This window comes from Cherax quadricarinatus, chromosome 50 (assembly GCF_038502225.1).
Source record: "Cherax quadricarinatus isolate ZL_2023a chromosome 50, ASM3850222v1, whole genome shotgun sequence".
Taxonomy (NCBI): Eukaryota; Metazoa; Arthropoda; class Malacostraca; order Decapoda; family Parastacidae; genus Cherax; species Cherax quadricarinatus.
In genome coordinates this window covers 16026166-16045195 of record NC_091341.1, presented here as the reverse complement: position 1 = coordinate 16045195, position 19030 = coordinate 16026166, and the positions used below count along the sequence as shown (strand labels likewise).

The 19030-nt window shown below is 42.7% G+C and overlaps 1 protein-coding gene across 5 annotated transcripts in view; it reads right to left on the bottom strand.

Moving 5' to 3' along the window:
* Positions 1 to 19030, bottom strand: part of twz (BTB/POZ domain-containing protein twz) — a 304566-nt gene that overhangs the window by 99269 nt on the left and 186267 nt on the right. Inside the window, exon 1 of one of the 5 annotated variants that reach the window (XM_053786129.2) lies at positions 17235 to 17614. The exons of the other annotated variants lie outside the window; for them this stretch is intronic. The gene's annotated coding sequence lies outside the window, so the exon portion shown is untranslated. Of the gene's footprint in view, positions 1 to 17234; positions 17615 to 19030 lie in introns of those variants that run through there. 5 annotated transcript variants of the gene reach the window in all.

The following is a 19030-nucleotide window of genomic DNA, read 5'->3' as shown; positions in this document are numbered from 1 at the left end:
TGTACAGCATGTGCTACACTATATGTACAGCATGTGCTACACAACATGTACAGCATGTGCTACACAACATGTACAGCATGTGCTACACTATATGTACACCATGTGCTACACAATATGTACACCATGTGCTACACAATATGTACAGCATGTGCTACACTATATGTACACCATGTGCTACACTATATGTACACCATGTGCTACACTATATGTACACCATGTGCTACACAACATGTACAGCATGTGCTACACTATATGTACACCATGTGCTACACTATATGTACACCATGTGCTACACTATATGTACACCATGTGCTACACAACATGTACAGCATGTGCTACACTATATGTACACCATGTGCTACACTATATGTACACCATGTGCTACACTATATGTACAGCATGTGCTACACAATATGTACAGCATGTGCTACACTATATGTACAGCATGTGCTACACTATATGTACACCATGTGCTACACTATATGTACACCATGTGCTACACTATATGTACACCATGTGCTACACTATGTACACCATGTGCTACACTATATGTACACCATGTGCTACACTATATGTACACCATGTGCTACACTATATGTACACCATGTGCTACACTATATGTACACCATGTGCTACACTATATGTACACCATGTGCTACACTATATGTACACCATGTGCTACACTATATGTACACCATGTGCTACACTATATGTACACCATGTGCTACACTATATGTACACCATGTGCTACACTATATGTACACCATGTGCTACACTATATGTACACCATGTGCTACACTATATGTACACCATGTGCTACACTATATGTACACCATGTGCTACACTATATGTACACCATGTGCTACACTATATGTACACCATGTGCTACACTATATGTACACCATGTGCTACACTATATGTACACCATGTGCTACACTATATGTACACCATGTGCTACACTATATGTACAGCATGTGCTACACTATATGTACACCATGTGCTACACTATATGTACACCATGTGCTACACTATATGTACAGCATGTGCTACACTATATGTACACCATGTGCTACACTATATGTACACCATGTGCTACACTATATGTACACCATGTGCTACACTATATGTACACCATGTGCTACACTATATGTACACCATGTGCTACACTATATGTACAGCATGTGCTACACTATATGTACACCATGTGCTACACTATATGTACACCATGTGCTACACTATATGTACAGCATGTGCTACACTATATGTACACCATGTGCTACACTATATGTACACCATGTGGTACACTATATGTACACCATGTGCTACACTATATGTACACCATGTGCTACACTATATGTACAGCATGTGCTACACAATATGTACACCATGTGCTACACTATATGTACAGCATGTGCTACACTATATGTACAGCATGTGCTACACTATATGTACACCATGTGCTACACTATATGTACACCATGTGCTACACTATATGTACACCATGTGCTACACTATATGTACAGCATGTGTTACACTATATGTACAGCATGTGCTACACTATATGTACACCATGTGCTACACTATATGTACAGCATGTGCTACACTATATGTACACCATGTGCTACACTATATGTACACCATGTGCTACACTATATGTACAGCATGTGCTACACAATATGTACACCATGTGCTACACTATATGTACAGCATGTGTTACACTATATGTACACCATGTGCTACACTATATGTACAGCATGTGTTACACTATATGTACACCATGTGGTACACAATATGTACACCATGTGCTACACTATATGTACAGCATGTGTTACACTATATGTACACCATGTGCTACACTATATGTACAGCATGTGTTACACTATATGTACACCATGTGGTACACAATATGTACACCATGTGATACACAATATGTACAGCATGTGTTACACTATATGTACACCATGTGGTACACTATATGTACAATCTTTGTAGATGACAATTTCCCAGTTTCCTAGCATAGGTAATAAAGAGTTGTTGTATACAAAACAATACCTGGAGAATATGTCTTCTGACTGGGTCTAAACTTTCAGTAATGATGGGCTTTACTAAAAGAAAAGTTCACATTGACTTTAAGCTGCGTAGATTTTAATTTGTCAGTTTTATTAAATAAATTAGTTTCCATGTAGTAACTGAATAATGCCTCTTCGGAGAGGCTTCAACCCGATTACTTGGGGATGTCCTTTAGGTCAACCAATAAGCAAGGGTACTTAAGGCTTGCTAAGGTTTGTCATGAAATAGGACAAGTGTTTTCTGATGCGGGTTTTAGTCATATGATGACCTGCAACTGGAGTTTTTGGTCACCTGACCGAGGCCTTCAGCTGGCTTACTTGTCCACCCCTATAAAAATTCTGGTGAGGGCACTTAATTATCATATGTATGGGACAAGTGTCCTCATATTCTAATTAGGTACTGTTTGAGTATATAAGGTGGGACAGTTACATGAAATATATTAGTTATATAAAGGAAACAGTGTAGGAAAAATTGAACTTTGTGAGGGTCAGTTTGCACAACGATAATTCAACTTTTGAGCTGTCCTAGTTCATAGAAGGTATGCAAATCCAAGTTTCTTAAAAAACTAGGTATCACTCAAATATTTGCTTCTTATAGGGTCGTAGAGAATTTTAAATACAATATAAATGAGAAAAGAAAACTGGGAAATATAGTTGTCCTCAAACATTTGTTAAGTTATACCATGAATTAAGGAAAGATCCTGGACCTCATCTTACGAAAGCAAAACAAATGTGATAATACTTATGGACAAGGTAGATTATAGGGAAAAATAAATATGATATTAGGAGACAGGGAAACTCAGGCGCCTCTTAAGACCACGTCGCTATAAGCTTGTCTCTCGTGTGCGGTTTGTGTGTTGTCCCAGTCACGGTGTTGTGCCTCTTTATTCGTTAAACAGTGTCACTTCGAACTGGCTTAAAACTTTCAAAGTTAATGTTTCTTCAGTCGAGGGTTCGAATTAGCTTAGGGGTTTATAGCTACCAATTTTTCGTTTTTATTGAAGAAATTGGGATATTAGTTTGAACGCGATAACATGTGAATGCCTCGTACGGTGAGCTTTAAATCTTAGAAACTTATGCTATTATTATTATTATTATTATTATTATTATTATTATTATTATTATTATTATTATTATTATATTCAGCGCAAAGAGTGGTGAGGGCTCTATCCTTCGTCCTATATCATACAGATAGAAATTTTACTTTTGTAACCAAGCTTTCTGATAAAGTATGAGAGAGAGGATACCTGAAAGACGTTTCATGGGGTCATAGCCCCCACGGCCCGATCCCATACTAGGTCTTCTGGAGGATGAAGGGCTGATCAACCAGGGATAAGAGAAGGGGATCAAGTGTTGATGAGAGAGCTGGAGGGGATGGGGGGAAGAATTAAGAGAGATCTGATGGATAATGAAATCGATTAAAAGTGGCTAGAGGTGGAGGGGGAATATAAAAGAAAGAGCGTAAGAGGAAAGTGGGCAGCCTAAGAGTTGTGTGTAGGAGAGGACACATCTCTGGCATATAAACCACGGTACGGGTGGGGTTTGAACCATGGCGAGTGAATCTTAAAACTCCAGGCCAGTGCGTAAGCCACTGGGCCGCCTGGCCCACTCACCATAGGTTCAGACTCGACCCGTACAGTCTTATTACGAGCGTGTTATTACGAATTTGTGAATCTCTGGCATATACCAGTCATGTTGAGGCTGGAAGACAGGATGAATACTGGAACTTTGGTGCCTTTGTAATGAAGACACATTTTGACTCACGAAATCGTAATGACAATTGTAAACAAACCACGGTGCGGTTGGGGATTGAACTCGCGACAAGTGAGTCACGGCCACGCTGGCGCGAGATTCATCTGTAAAAAACTTGCATGTGCAGTCACAGTAGTGCCTGTCCTAACCTTCCTATGGTATATAAATATACCTAGTTGGATGAATCTTATTGTAGCCAGCTGGCACAATGGCTAACGCGTTGGCCCAGAGTTTTACGACTCAATAGCCGCGAGTTCAACCCCCTCACGTATCATGGTTTGTAAAATTCGCATTTCTTAATCAACTATGATCACTTAGTTCTTGGTCTTTGTTATTCATCCTGATTCTATACAACCTTTGTTTCTTCCTGGGTCATACAAGTACTCACCTATTTGTGGTTCTGACCCCCAACTCTTCGCTAGCCGCTACTAGGTCCACTCCCTGCTCTCAGAGCCTCTCTTTAAAGCTATGTATGGATCTTTCCTCCTCTACATGAGAGAGCTGGACAGATACCTAAAGTCAGTGCCGGATCAGCCGGGCTGTGGCTCGTACGTTGGACTGCGTGCGGCCAGCAGTAACAGCCTAGTTGATCAGGCCCTGATCCATCGGGAGGCCTGGTCGTGGACCGGGCCGCGGGGGCGTTGATCCCCGGAATAACCTCCAGGTAACTCCAGGTACATCAATCCAGACTGTTCCACATCCTGACAGCTCTAGTGCTGAAGAACTCCCTCTGACTTATCTGATTTTTTAAGTACTGGTGATATTGTGTTTGTCAGGAGAAACGGGGAAAGTTTTGAACGTTGGTCGTAGTCACGTGATGGCGTGCTCGGTGCAGTTTTTGATGTTTGACAATGTGAAGAAAAGACACTTTGCAGAACTAGTTTATTGAGACATCGCTTCTATGTGGAGCTTACCAATAAAAACTTGTTCATCAACTTGTATCCCTTTTTTACACTTGTTGGCAGTGCACTGTTTGGAGTTATTTGCTTAATACAGACGCTTACCACGAAATAATAACGTTTATCAAAGCGACCTTTCGCTAACATTAAGTTTTATCAAGTATTTGATAGAGCCGCGTTTAGGTGAAATGTCATATTTAAACCCAGAGAGGTATACTTTTAGAAATGGGCTTTATCCGTTATACCCGGGTACGCTATACCCAGTGAGGACAAAATATTAAAATATAATCGTTCTAAACCGAATATTTTTTTTCTTAATATTGAGAAACATACAAAGTAACGGTCAGTGAAATGGCTGTGAGATTTATTACAATTATATTTCACGACCTACATTCATCACCCGTGATTACCACACTTAGTTTAACAAAAAGATCTGCTGTGTCTTCTTTAACCACTGGTCGACCACGCCATGCTTCAACTGAATTCATTTTAATCGAGGTTCTCCCTGAATTACCAGATTGCTCGGTAAAGATATTGAAATTCGCATCAGAAGACGCGATGTCCACAACATTGTTGTAGTGTTCCGAGAGTCTTCATTCATCCAAGCATCTAGATATTTATAATGAAGCACACTGGGAGAATAAAGAGGAATCTGCCAGGAAAAAAGAGCAGGGAACGTCGGATATTGTGACGATTAATATTAAGAGCAGCCGAAGGAAGGCGGCTAGAGGGTGTGACTATATATGGGACGAGCTTCACACTCAGCAGGCTTCAAGCGGGCCACCAACGGCTATTAACGGGCCACCACCAGGCCACAAGGAGGCCACTACCGGTTATTGGAAGACCACCAACGGAAATTTTGGAGCACCGGCAAGTCACTACCGGCTATTATAATGCAAGCCACCAACGGGCCAGTTATAGGCCACCAGCAAGCAACTATCGGCTGTTAGTGGACCACCATTGGGCCTGTTACAGGCCACCAGGAGCCCACTACCGTCTATTAATGGGCCACGAACGGGAGATGGATCCAGGGCTCGCCGCACTTGGCGCGGCTCTACGCTGTTTGAGGAAGTACCGGCATATATAAACACAAATCACGCCACCTTCACATAAAACTCTACTCTTAGCGCCGCAATATTACCTTCCTCTTTAGTACGTCTCCTAAATTAAGTTAAAACCTGTTCTTGTAGCTACAAATAAGTAACAAAATAGGTAATTATTGTTAAAACTATGTACGGCCAGGAAAAATAGTAATAACAGATGTGATCAGCTCTGCCCAGCTGAGTATATACGTCAAAAACCGATTTCTTATTCATGAGCTAAACTATTCCCAATGTTTGCGCTTTTTTTTTGCGCATTAACAGGCGTACGATGAGATACAGAGAAGTGTGAAATTATTGTTGGTTAATTTGTCATGGTGAAAAACCTAGGTAGTGCTCCTTTATTTTTCAGTGGAGTGTACAACTTAGCCTCTGTAATAAAGTTGGTAGAATTACCGACAATATGTAAAGTAAAAGGACACAAGTGCAACTAATGTGACATTTATTGTGGCAACGTTTCGCTCTCCAGGAGCTTTATCAAGCCATTACAATGGCTTGATAAAGCCACAATAAATGTCACATTAGTTGCACTTGTGTCCTTTTACTTTACAACTTAGCCTCTGTCAGCCAGTGACTGATTAACCAGTTACGTCATCTCACTTGATGACGACCCACGTCCAACAAACACTACTGGCATAACAACGCCCGTTCATTGGTCCCGACACTACGCTAGGTTTTTTTTTTTTTCGTTGTTGTTGGGATCTCGTCATTTAAGTCCATCTCTTAGTATGGTTTATCCCATATACACGAGAAATGAAATTTTGTTTATATATCTATCATCGCAAAGTGGGGCAACAAAACTTATGTCGTGCTGAATAGGTAAAATCTGTCAATTAGCAAGAATTCATTTAAAATTAAGTCATTTTTTAAATTTTCTCTTATATGTTAGAAGGTAGATTTTTTTTCATTTATGTTAATGTAAAAATTAATAATTTTGTACCAAAAGAACCTTAAAAAACTTACCTAACCTTATTATAACAAACGCAATTTAATTTTGCCTAATCCAACTAAATATATTTTATATAAGATTACAATAATTTAATAATAAACAAACAAACACAATTAAATATATTTTTTTCGTTAGTTTCAGAACAACTTTGCGAAATTATTACATACACAAATTTTCGCTTGCCTTATTCGGCCAAAAGAGCATTGCTTTTTAAGCCAAAATCGCAAGTTTTACCTATTCGGCACGACATATATGAGAAAAAGTGAAGAGATTATATATCCATAGAAACAATGTAAATTCATTTATGAACTTACCTCTCTAGGTTCTAAAGCTGCATTATATGTTAAGCAAAAAAAAAAACACATGTGCAACTAATTCGGCGTTTTTTTCGTTGCAATGTTTCGCTCTTCAGAAGTTTTTCAAACGATACAATGCAAGGACACAGAGTGAAGTACAAGGCATAATATATTCGTTGTAGGTAATAGTAGAAACACTACGAGTAGTAGTTGTAGTAGTACTTGTGGTAGTAGTAGCAGTAGTAGTTATTATTATTATTATTATAATCAAGGGGGAAGCGCTAAACCCGGAGGATTATACAGCGCCTGGGGGGGGATGTGGAAGGCATTCAGGCTTAATTCGGGGAACTGGAGCACAGATCTAATTCCCTAAATCAAGAGCCCCTCACCAACATCAAGGAACCTTCCTTGAGGGGAGCAGTAGTAGTAATAGCAGCTATGTGATGGCGGGATGTGTTGTTATGAGGAGGATTCTTGCTAATACCTCGGAGATGATGAGACTATGTATTTTTCTTAATTGCGTTAGGAATAGCGATTAATGATAATTTAAGGTTTTTTAATCACTAGGCGCATTAGTTGCACGTGTGTCCTTGTACCTAACATATCGTCGGTAATTATACCAACATTATTGCACTACATTATATGCCCATGAATAAATCATTATGTACACATTGTAAATTTATTGTTATACAGGTCTCGCCACAGTCTGAACATCATGTAACAGACTACTTATCTGTACCAAGTAACAACAAATAAATGTAATCTGACCCAAGATAAGTTGGGCTGGGATAAGTTGCACTACATTATATTAGTTTATAATGAAGAGGCCCGATAAATTGACGTAATGGACAGTGAGTGTGTGTGTGTGTGTGTGTGTGTAAGTACACGTGAAGGTGTGGTAGCCAGTGGCACTGGTGGACCACTGCAGCAACCACTGGTTTACCCGTGCTCCACTCAGTTGTTTGTTGGATGTGGTAAGACATTTGCACATTAAATAAAGGCCTCCGGTGTTATTAATCTGTCCCTCTAATAGGACTGGCGTTTTTGCACGCATTGCAGATTTTTAGTTTCTGCCTAATCTAAGCCTCTTCAAAAAATTATATTTGTTATTTTTGGTTAGATTAGGCTAACGTAAATTAATCTATATATATACACATGCTTAACCGAGAAAAAAGAAATAACATAAACGGGTGGCCTATGTCTGGCAGTTGTGCATATTGTAGTTTCTTAGCTCTAGCGTTGGTATCGCCACGCATGCTGTGTAAAGTTGGGAGTTTGAGCTGCAGTGATACAAGCACTTTGTTAAAAACATTGTTTATACTCGGCTTCTGTCTGACTTCTGTCTGATCGTCTGTTTGTAACTTCTGTTTGCTCGTCTACCTTTGTCCTTTATGTCTGTTCATTAGTTTCTTCTGTCTGCCAAACTCTCGTGTCTGTTTGTCTCTTTCACTGGCCAGTATTTACCAGACTTGCGAGATCAACTGTGTTGTGTGGCCGCCTCAGACAACAACAAAGAATAACAAGACTTGTGGATGGAGTCAGCCAAAAATAATTACATTATCGACAATTTAGAAAGCCCGGTAGCACCCAGTAAACATCGGGGGGTACGAACACTGGATAGAGCACATCAGACAAGTTCAAAACGCCGCTCCTGGTAGGAAGTAATACGAGATATTGATGCGATGGAAAGGAAACACAAATATAGTTAAACGGAATCTTTATTAATGATACTTCTCCAGTCGGCAAGCTATGGGAGCGTTAAGAGGCACGTAAGTACCCCTGTCTTCTAATAATATGCTCATTTTTCTACTATAATTTACCTTGTAGAGGTCTGAGCAAAGCTCAGACCTCTACAACACAACTGTTCTGAAAGATTTGTTAGGTTATACCATTAATTCGAATTAAGGAAAGATCCTAGACTTCACCTTACGAAACAGACAAAGCAAATGCGAGAATAATTATGGATAAGGTAGATTAAAGTGGAAAAATGAACATGTTATGTGCTTAAATTTGCCGATAGTAACTCAACACATATTTACACCTTTTAATTACAGCTCTGGATAAAGAACTCGCCACAAACGGAAGATGAGAAACTTCAGCAATATAGAGTTAAAAATAGCAGAATCTGATGGGGAAACGCTAAAGCCGCAGGGATCATACAGAACCTGGGAAATGGGAGGCAATCAGTTTTGATGCCAGGAAATGTATGGTAGCTCCATGCCCTTGTACCAAGAGCCTTTCACCAGCATCAAGGCATTTCCCTTGAAGGGTTGATGTGTAGCTAAAGACTGATGAAGAGGGCCAACTGAGCGAGCGTCTAAAAAAAATATAGTAGCTGCCTAAATAAAATAAAAGTATATCTTCACTTTGTGAGCTGTTAACTGGCAGTATATATTATGTTTAACTTAGTGATTGGTTAACTGATAAGAGTGTATACTTATACCCTGTGTTTATTTAGGAGAGTATGTAATGTACTCGAGAACCTTCAACTGTGAGGGAAGAGGCCATACTAGTAGTGTTTAAGTTACGTTACACACTTCGTCCTCTCCAGTGGTGTAAGTGTGAATACACACTTCGTCCTCTCCAGTGGTGTAAGTGAGAATCCAGACTATGCCTTCTCCAGTGGTATAAGTAGGAATGCAGATTATCTACTCAGGTGGTGTAGGAGAAAGCGCGAGTTTCAACTTCTTCAGTGGCGACTGGGAAAGAAAGGATCTCAACCCACCAGTGGTGCATGGAGAAGCAAGGGCCTCAATCCACCAGTGGTGCATGGAGAAGCAAGGGCCTAAACCCACCAGTGGTGCATGGAGAAGCAAGGGCCTCAACCCACCAGTGGTGCATGGAGAAGAAAGGGCCTAAACCCACCAGTGGTGCATGGAGAAGCAACGGCCTCAACCCACCAGTGGTGCATGGAGAAGCAACGGCCTCAACCCACCAGTGGTGCATGGAGAAGCAAGGGCCTCAACCCACCAGTGGTGCATGGAGAAGCAAGGGCCTCAACCCACCAGTGGTGCATGGAGAAGCAAGGGCCTCAACCCACCAGTGGTGCATGGAGAAGCAAGGGCCTCAACCCACCAGTGGTGCATGGAGAAGCAAGGGCCTTAACCCACCAGTGGTGCATGGAGAAGCAAGGGCCTTAACCCACCATTGGTGCATAGAGAAGCAAGGGCCTCAATCCACCAGTGGTGCATGGAGAAGCAAGGGCCTCAATCCACCAGTGGTGCATGGAGAAGCAAGGGCCTCAACCTACCAGTGGTGGATGAAGAAGCAGGAGCCTCAACCCACCAGTGGTGGATGAAGCAAGGGCCTCAACCCACCAGTGGTGGATGAAGCAAGGGCCTCAACCCTTAAGTAACAAAATAGAGACAAGAGAGAAAAAATTATATTCGCAGCTTAAATGGTCAAAGCAACAAAATGAAAAAAAAAAGTTGAGAGTAACATTTCAAGTGCTTGAAGGATTAATGGTCGTGAGGAGGGTCGGAGTGCGTGAAGGTTTTTGAGAGAGGCGGAACGTAAAAGAAAGAAGCCACTTCAACCTTTCCCCCTTCCTTTCCATCCCTCTCTCAATTCCTCCTACCCAGAACCCTATTCCTCCTATTCCTCTTCTTTTAATTCCTGCTCCTGTTTGTCTTTTTGTTCCTGCTGCTGCTCTTCTTCCTTCTAGTCCTTATCCTTCTCTTCCTCTTCCTCTTCCTCCACCTCCTCCTTCTCCATCTCTTCCTCTTCCTCCTCCTACTCTTCTCCTCCTACTCTCCTCCTCCTACTCTCCTCCTCCTCCTCCTCTCCTCCTCCTCCTCTCCTCCTCCTCCTCCTCCTCCTCCTCCTCCTCCTCCTCCTCCTCCTCCTCCTCCTCCTCCTCCTCCTCCTCCTCCTCCCCTTCCTCCTCCTCCTCCTCCCCATCCTCCTCCTCCTCCTCCTCCTCCTCCTCCTCCTCCTCCTCCTCCTTCTCCACCTCCTCCTCCTCCTACTACTCCTCCTTCTCCTCCACCTCCTACTCCTCCACTTTCTCTGGAAGGGGTACTGGACGTGCTTCAGATACTTCAAGGGCTAGAGAAGGAAGTGGATTTTTATGTAAACAAGACTGGAGCTGAAGGTCTGGAGACAGACAGGCGCTCAATTTTCCTGGAGAATGACTCGCTTAAGAGAGTGAGGAAATGAGTTACGCTGAGTACAAAGCGCTTAAGAGAGAAATGAGTTGAGTACGAAGAGTTTAAAGGACGAATTGAGATACTTATGCAACATATGGGAATCTTTATTGAAGAAACGTTTCGCCACACAGTGGCTTCATTAGTCTTATACAAAGCAGGAAGGTATAAGGAGAGGCGGAGTTTGAGGTAATCAGTCCCTCTTAGACTAGTCACTAGTGGATGGTTACACTATGACAGCGTCTCCTCCTGCTTCGCCTCACCTAACTACAGTATATAAGCCACTGCTATGGCCCTGTGTTGTACTTTCTACAAGAGTGATGGACTGAACACATCAACTCCAGGCTGAGGGACTGATTACCTCAAACTCCTCCTCTCCTTATACCTTCCTGCTTTGTATAAGACTGATGAAGCCACTGTGTAGCGAAACGTTTCTTCAATAAAGATACCTATATGTTGCATAAGTGTCTCAGTTCTTCAACTTGTCGGTTTTGAAAACCATTCATCACACAGTTTAAAGGACCGAGAGAAATGAGTTACGCTGAGTACAGAACATTAAAGAGAGAAATGAGTTGCGTTGAATACGAAGAGCTTAAAAAAAAGTGTGAAAAATTAGCGAAATTGAGAAACAGCGGCGTAAGAGAGTGAAGGATATGAGAGTGACGTGAGACATGAGTGCCTCTTACCGGAGTCTCACCTACGATAATGTTACGACTACCAACAGCTTAGTTGGTCAAGAGGGGGGCCACGACTCGCGGATGGGGGGGGGGGGTCAAGCCGCCGCATCTTCCGCTGACTGACCCACATGGGTTTAGCGCTTTATGATATACAATCTACACGAGGTAACTAGTCAGGATGTGAAAGAAACGAGTCGAAATGTGAAAGAAACGAGTCGAGATATGAAAGAAACTAGTCGAGATGTGAAAGAAACGAATCGAGGTATGAAAGAACCTAGTCGAGATGTGAAAGAAACGAATCGAGGTATGAAAGAAACGAGTCGAGATGTGAAAGAAACGAATCGAGATATGAAAGAAACGAGTCGAGATATGAAAGAAACGAATCGAGGTATGAAAGAAACGAGTCGAGATATGAAAGAAACGAATCGAGGTATGAAAGAAACGAGTCGAGATATGAAAGAAACGAATCGAGGTATGAAAGAAACGAGTTGAGATATGAAAGAAACGAATCGAGGTATGAAAGAAACGAGTCGAGATGTGAAAGAAACGAGTCGAGATATGAAAGAAACGAATCGAGGTACGAAAGAAACGAGTCGAGATATGAAAGAAACGAATCGAGGTACGAAAGAAACGAGTCGAGATATGAAAGAAACGAGTCGAGATGTGAAAGAAACGAGTCGAGATGTGAAAGAAACGAGTCGAGATGTGAAAGAAACGAGTCGAGATGTGAAAGAATCGAGTCGAGATAAAAGAAACGAGTCGAGATATGAAAGAAACGAGTCGAGATAAAAGAAACGAGTCGAGATATGAAAGAAACGAGTCGAGATATGAAAGAAACGAGTCGAGATATGAAAGAAACTAGAATATGGAAAGTTTAACGAAATTATGAAAAGTTTAATAATAAAACGAGACAAAAATAAATTGACGAATTAAGGGAAAAAAAAGTTCAACTTGAATGTGAAAAGTTCAACGATATTATAAAAAGTTCAAGGAAATAATCAAGCGATTTGCGAAATAATGAACAAAATCTCAAAAAAACGTAAAAGCTTAAAGAAATAATTAAAAGGAAATAAATAATAAAAAGTTCAAAGAAATAATTAAAATTTCTAAGAAGTAATTAAAAAGTTCAGAGAAGTAACGAAAGTTTTCTTTTAGATTACTAAAAAAAAAGTTGGAGTCAGATTTCTAAATACAGTTTAAATACCTGTCTGTGATTTCCAGTAATTCTGTCGCCGCAGTTTTTGTCGCCGCAGTTTCGGTCGCCGCAGTTTCTACCACCGCAGTTTCTACCACCGCAGTTTCTGTCGCCGCAGTTTCTACCACCGCAGTTTCTGTTGCTGCAGTTTCTGTCGCCGCAGTTTCTGTCGCCGCAGTTTGTCGCCGCAGTTTCTACCGCCACAGTTTCTGTCGCCGCCGTTTCTACCACCGCAGTTTCTGTCGCCGCAGTTTCTACCGCCGCAGTTTCTACCACCGCAGTTTCTGTCGCCGCAGTTTCTACCACCGCAGTTTCTGTTGCTGCAGTTTCTGTCGCCGCAGTTTCTGTCGCCGCAGTTTCTACCGCCACAGTTTCTGTCGCCGCCGTTTCTACCACCGCAGTTTCTGTCGCCGCAGTTTCTACCACCGCAGTTTCTGTCGCCGCAGTTTCAACCACCGCAGTTTCTGTCGCCGCAGTTTCTACCGCCGCAGTTTCTGTCGCCGCAGTTTCTACCACCGCAGTTTCTACTACCGCAGTTTCTGTCGCCGCAGTTTCTACCACCGCAGTTTCTACCACCGCAGTTTCTGTCCCCGCAGTTTCTACCGCCGCAGTTTCTACCACCGCAGTTTCTGTCGCCGCAGTTTCTACCGCCGCAGTTTCTACCACCGCAGTTTCTGTCGCCGCAGTTTCTACCACCGCAGTTTCTACCACCGCAGTTTCTGTCGCCGCAGTTTCTACCACCGCAGTTTCTACCACCGCAGTTTCTGTTGCTGCAGTTTCTGTCGCCGCAGTTTCTGTCGCCGCAGTTTCTACCGCCACAGTTTCTGTCGCCGCCGTTTCTACCACCGCAGTTTCTGTCGCCGCAGTTTCTACCACCGCAGTTTCTGTCGCCGCAGTTTCAACCACCGCAGTTTCTGTCGCCGCAGTTTCTACCGCCGCAGTTTCTGTCGCCGCAGTTTCTACCACCGCAGTTTCTACCACCGCAGTTTCCGTCGCCGCAGTTTCTACTGCCACAGTTTCTGTCGCCGCCGTTTCTACCACCGCAGTTTCTGTCGCCGCAGTTTCTACTGCCGCAGTTTCTACCGCCGCAGTTTCTGTCGCCGCAGTTTCTACCGCCTCAGTTTCTATCGCTGCATTTTCTGTCGCTGCAGTTTCTGTCGCCGCAGTTTCTACCACCGCAGTTTCTGTTGCTGCAGTTTCTGTCGCCGCAGTTTCTACCGCCGCAGTTTCTATCGCCGCAGTTTCTACCGCCGCAGTTTCTGTCGCCGCAGTTTCTACCAGCGCAGTTTGTATCGCCAGTTAATTTATATATATGTGTGGGTCACCAACTTGTGGGTATTAGATAATTCTATCATCTACGTGTATATATATTATTGCCTGCCTGTCTTCCTTGCCAGGTCAACCTGCACTAATTCAATACACTTTTAACTACTTTTTTTCTAGGAAACAAGAACCACAAGTAAAATTTAGAAGCCTTTTAATGTCATTTTGTTTCTTAAGTTAGAAACATATCAATTATAAGTCATTTGCGTATCTCTCGTATCTTACGAGTGCAAGAATATATATATATATATATATATATATATATATATATATATATATATATATATATATATATATATATATATATATATATATATATATATATATATATATATATATATATATATATATATAGTGTGTGTGTGTACGTAGAGGGAAGGTGTATGGAGGATGGAGGGGAGAAAAGAGGGGGAAACTGTGTGGAGAGGAGGGGTAGGAGGCAGTAAGAGAGGTAAAGCGGGTCAGGTAAACACTGGCAGACACTCCACCTTTCTCAAATAAAAATGAAACGGTCACCCAACACAAATGTCCAACTGTCAACATTTGCATTCATAGGTAAATACTTCCTCAGTAGCCCTGGGCCACCTCTAACCTAACCTAACTTATCTTACCCTAATCTACGGCAGCCTACCCTAACCTAATCTACAGTAACCAACCCTAACCTACCCTACTCTAATCTACAACAACAACCAATCCTAACATACCCTACCCTAATCTACAATAACCAATTCTACCCTAACCTACCTTAATCTACAGTAACCAACTTTAACCTAACCTACACTAACCTAACATACACTAACCTAACATACACTAACCTAACATACACTAACCTACCCCTACACTAATTTACCTTACCCTAACCTACCCTACGCTGATCTACACTAACCTACATTACTTCCTCTAACCTACCTTACTATAACCTTCACTAACTTAACCTAGCCTAGCCTATCCTAACCTGCCCTACACTGATCTACAGTAACCGGCCCTAGCCTACCCTAATCAAACGTACCATAAAATTATTTTGCCTAATCTATAATAACCTTACTTAACCTACCGTACATTAACCTATCCCAACATATCCTAGCCTTCTGTAACCTACCCTAAGCTATCCTATCTTAACCTAACCTGCTTTAATTTACCCTACCCCTTCCTAGCCAACAACAACCTAAGCTAACTCAAGCCTAGCCTAACCTGGCGTAAACACACACACACACACACACACACACACACACACACACACACACACACACACACACACACACACACACACACACACACACACACACACACACACACACACACACACAGACGGAGTATGGACTAGTGACACAGACATGAAACTTTGACCCAAAATGAGCCTTGAGGTACACAGTACGGAAAAGGCCATCGCTGGAGGGGCATAAATCACGTCGACGGTGTATGTGCAAATAACAAACTTGAGAACGTCTTTCAGGAACCTCAGCATATAACAGGTAGAGTATGCAACACCTGCCTGGAACCCACGCCTGCTCAGTCTTGTGAAGAAACTCGAGAAGTTTCAGAGATTTACAACAAAACTGGTCCTACGGCTTAGCAGGTTAACCTACGATGTGAGTCTAAAGGAACTAAACTTTAGGGCTTACAGGAAGCAAGAACTAGAGGAGACATGATAACAACGTACAAGACATCGAATGATTTAATAAGGCAAACTTTAAAGAAGATGGTATGAATGAATTTAAAGACGCAAATTTAGCCTTAGGTTAGTCAGAGGAGCAGCGAAGAGAAGGGTGAAAGCAGTCACCATACACAGTTTTATAAATATACATGACAAGAGCCCACGAGGGAGGAAACTAGTGATCTAGTCGTATGCACCTACCTGGTTACCTGGAGGTTACCTCCAGGTAACCAGGTTAGTACATATGCCAGTGCCCTGGTTCGATACCGAGGTGATTAGCCACGTAATCGAGTGAAATGGTATATTCTAGCAGTAATATGGAAAAAAAGTAGTCAAATATAGTAAAATGTTCTTTGCGGAACTAACCACGAGCTGCGTTATAAAGTCAACCGCAAACCAACCAACCAACACCATCTTCTTCACTTCTAATCACGCTACGATACCCAAACAAACATGGCATAATTATAGGCTTCTTCCTACGTGCTGTCCGTATCTGCAGTAGTGAATCCCTTGAAGAAGAATGTTCTTGTATTGGAGAAGTATTACCGAAGTTTCACTATCTTAGTCACTGTTGTTGAAAATTGTATAAAATACTGATAAGTTGATAATTAAGACACATGTACAACAGTTGGGTATCTTTATTGTTGAAACGTTTCGCCTATACAGTAGGTTTCGTCAGTCAAATATAGAGGCAGCAGGTGTAGTAGTAGTGAAATAAAGACGATGTAATCAGTCCATCAATCTTGGAGAAATAGTATTTGAGGTGATCAGTCCCTCAGCCTGGAGAAGAATTCAGCTCCATGGAGCTGAATTCTTCTCCAGGTTGATGGACTGATTACATCGTCTTTATTTCACTACTACTACAACTGCTGCCTCTATATTTGACTGACGAAACCTACTGTATAGGCGAAACGTTTCAACAATAAAGATACCCAACTGTTGTACATGTGTCTTAATTATCAGCTTATCAGTATTTTATACAATTTTCAACAAGTTATTATTATTATTATTATTATTATTATTATTATTATTATTATTATTATTATTATTATTATTATTATTATTATTATTATTATTATTTAATGAAGCGCTAAAACCGCGTGAACGCTCGATCCTTCGTTTGCATTTACAAATAAGTTACGGGAAAGTGATGATGATTGTGAGGTTGACTTTACCTTAGGAGAGTGAGTGAGTGAGGAGCAGTCAGCTGCAGCTCAACACGTGGTCCCTCACAACACCACAGCGGCCACACAGCACAGCTGTCACCGCCCTCCGCTCAACCTATAGCCAAGAAACAGCGCACAAGTTTGCACAGCAGAGCGCAGTGGAGGCGCTACGAAGCAGCAGCACTCTCAGCTGCTACAGTTCGTTCAGTCTTCACAGCACTATATTCACGGGGAGGAACACAGCGCTACAGCACGACACAGCCGCCCTCGTAAGCACACGGGCGGTTGGTTTGCACAGCACAAAAACCCGCCGTAGGCACAGCAATGTTCGGCAGTGGGCAGCAGAGCCTAGCAGAGCCGCTGAACAGCACGGGGCGCACCACGCCAGGCAACACTACCTACCAACTGGTCCTCTACAAGGGCCGCCCACCCTTTTATCCGAGCCTCCTCCAGCTGCTGCAGCCCCAGGCCTCGTTCCTGCCCTCAGGGCCACACCTCAGGGCCAGACCCCAGGCCAGGTCCAAGACGACAGCCCTAGGGCATGGCGGCAGAGAGAGGGAGACCTCCCAGCCGTCGGCGTTTCCCCTCAGGCACCCCAACCCCCCCCCACCACTACCACCCCCGCCAGTGGGACGTTCTCATTGGTAAAAGGACATGGGGGAAATGTGTGTGTGTGTGTGTGTGTGTACTCACCTAATTGTGGTTGCAGGGGTCGAGACTCGGCTCCTGGCCCCGACTCTTCACTGATCGCTACTAGGTCCTCTCTCTCTCTCTCTCTCTCTCTCTCTCTCTCTCTCTCTCTCTCTCTCTCTCTCTCTCTCTCTCTCTCTCTCTCTCTCTCTCTCTCTCTCTCTCTCTCTCTCTCTCTGCTTCCTGAGCTTTGGTCATACCTCGTCTTAAAGCTATGTATGGTTATGCCTCCACTACATCACTTGCTAGGCTATTCCATTTCCTGACGACTCTGACTGAAGTACTTCCTAACATCCCTGTGACTCGTCTGAGTCTTCAGCTTCCAGTTGTGACCCCTTGTTTCTGTGTGTGTGTGTGTGTGTGTGTGTGTGTGTGTGTGTGTGTGTGTGTGTGTGTGTGTGTGTCCGAGTGTGTCTGTTTGTGTTTGTTTTGTGTGTATATATGTACTCATCTAATTCACCTAATTGTGGTTTCAGGGGTCGAGTCAGCTCTTGGCTCTGCCTCTTCATTGATCGCTACTAGGTCCACTCTCTCCCTGCTCCGTGAACTTTATCATACCTCTTCTTAAAGCTATGTATGGATTCTGCCTCTTCTACGTCACTCCAGATTCCACTTCCTGACAACTCTTATGACTGAAGAAGTACTTCCTAACATCCCTGTGACTCATCTGAGTCTTCAACTTCCAGTTGTGACCTGGTGTTGCTGTGTCCCATCTCTGGAACATCCTGTCCCTTTCACCTTGTCAATCCCTCTCAGTATTTTATATGTCGGTATCATGATGATCTAATTAGTCTATCAATGCACTGATTGCATCATCTTCATTTCACTACTACACCTGCTGCCTCCATATCTGACTGAAGAAGCCTACTGTGTAGGCGAAACGTTTCAGCAGTGGACGGTTACAAAGCATAGTGGACGGTTACAAAGCATGGCTTGCTTCTGCAGTGTTTTAAAAACTGAGGTTGGAGAGTTGAAGGAGGAGGTCTTGCTTCTCCAGGAGGAGATTAGGAGGCTGAAGGTCCACCTCAATGGGTCTGGGAGAGAGTGTGAGGTGGCTGGAGTTGTGGGGAATGAGACTTCTAGCAGTGAGGTGCAGTCTGTCTCTCGCTGTGAGG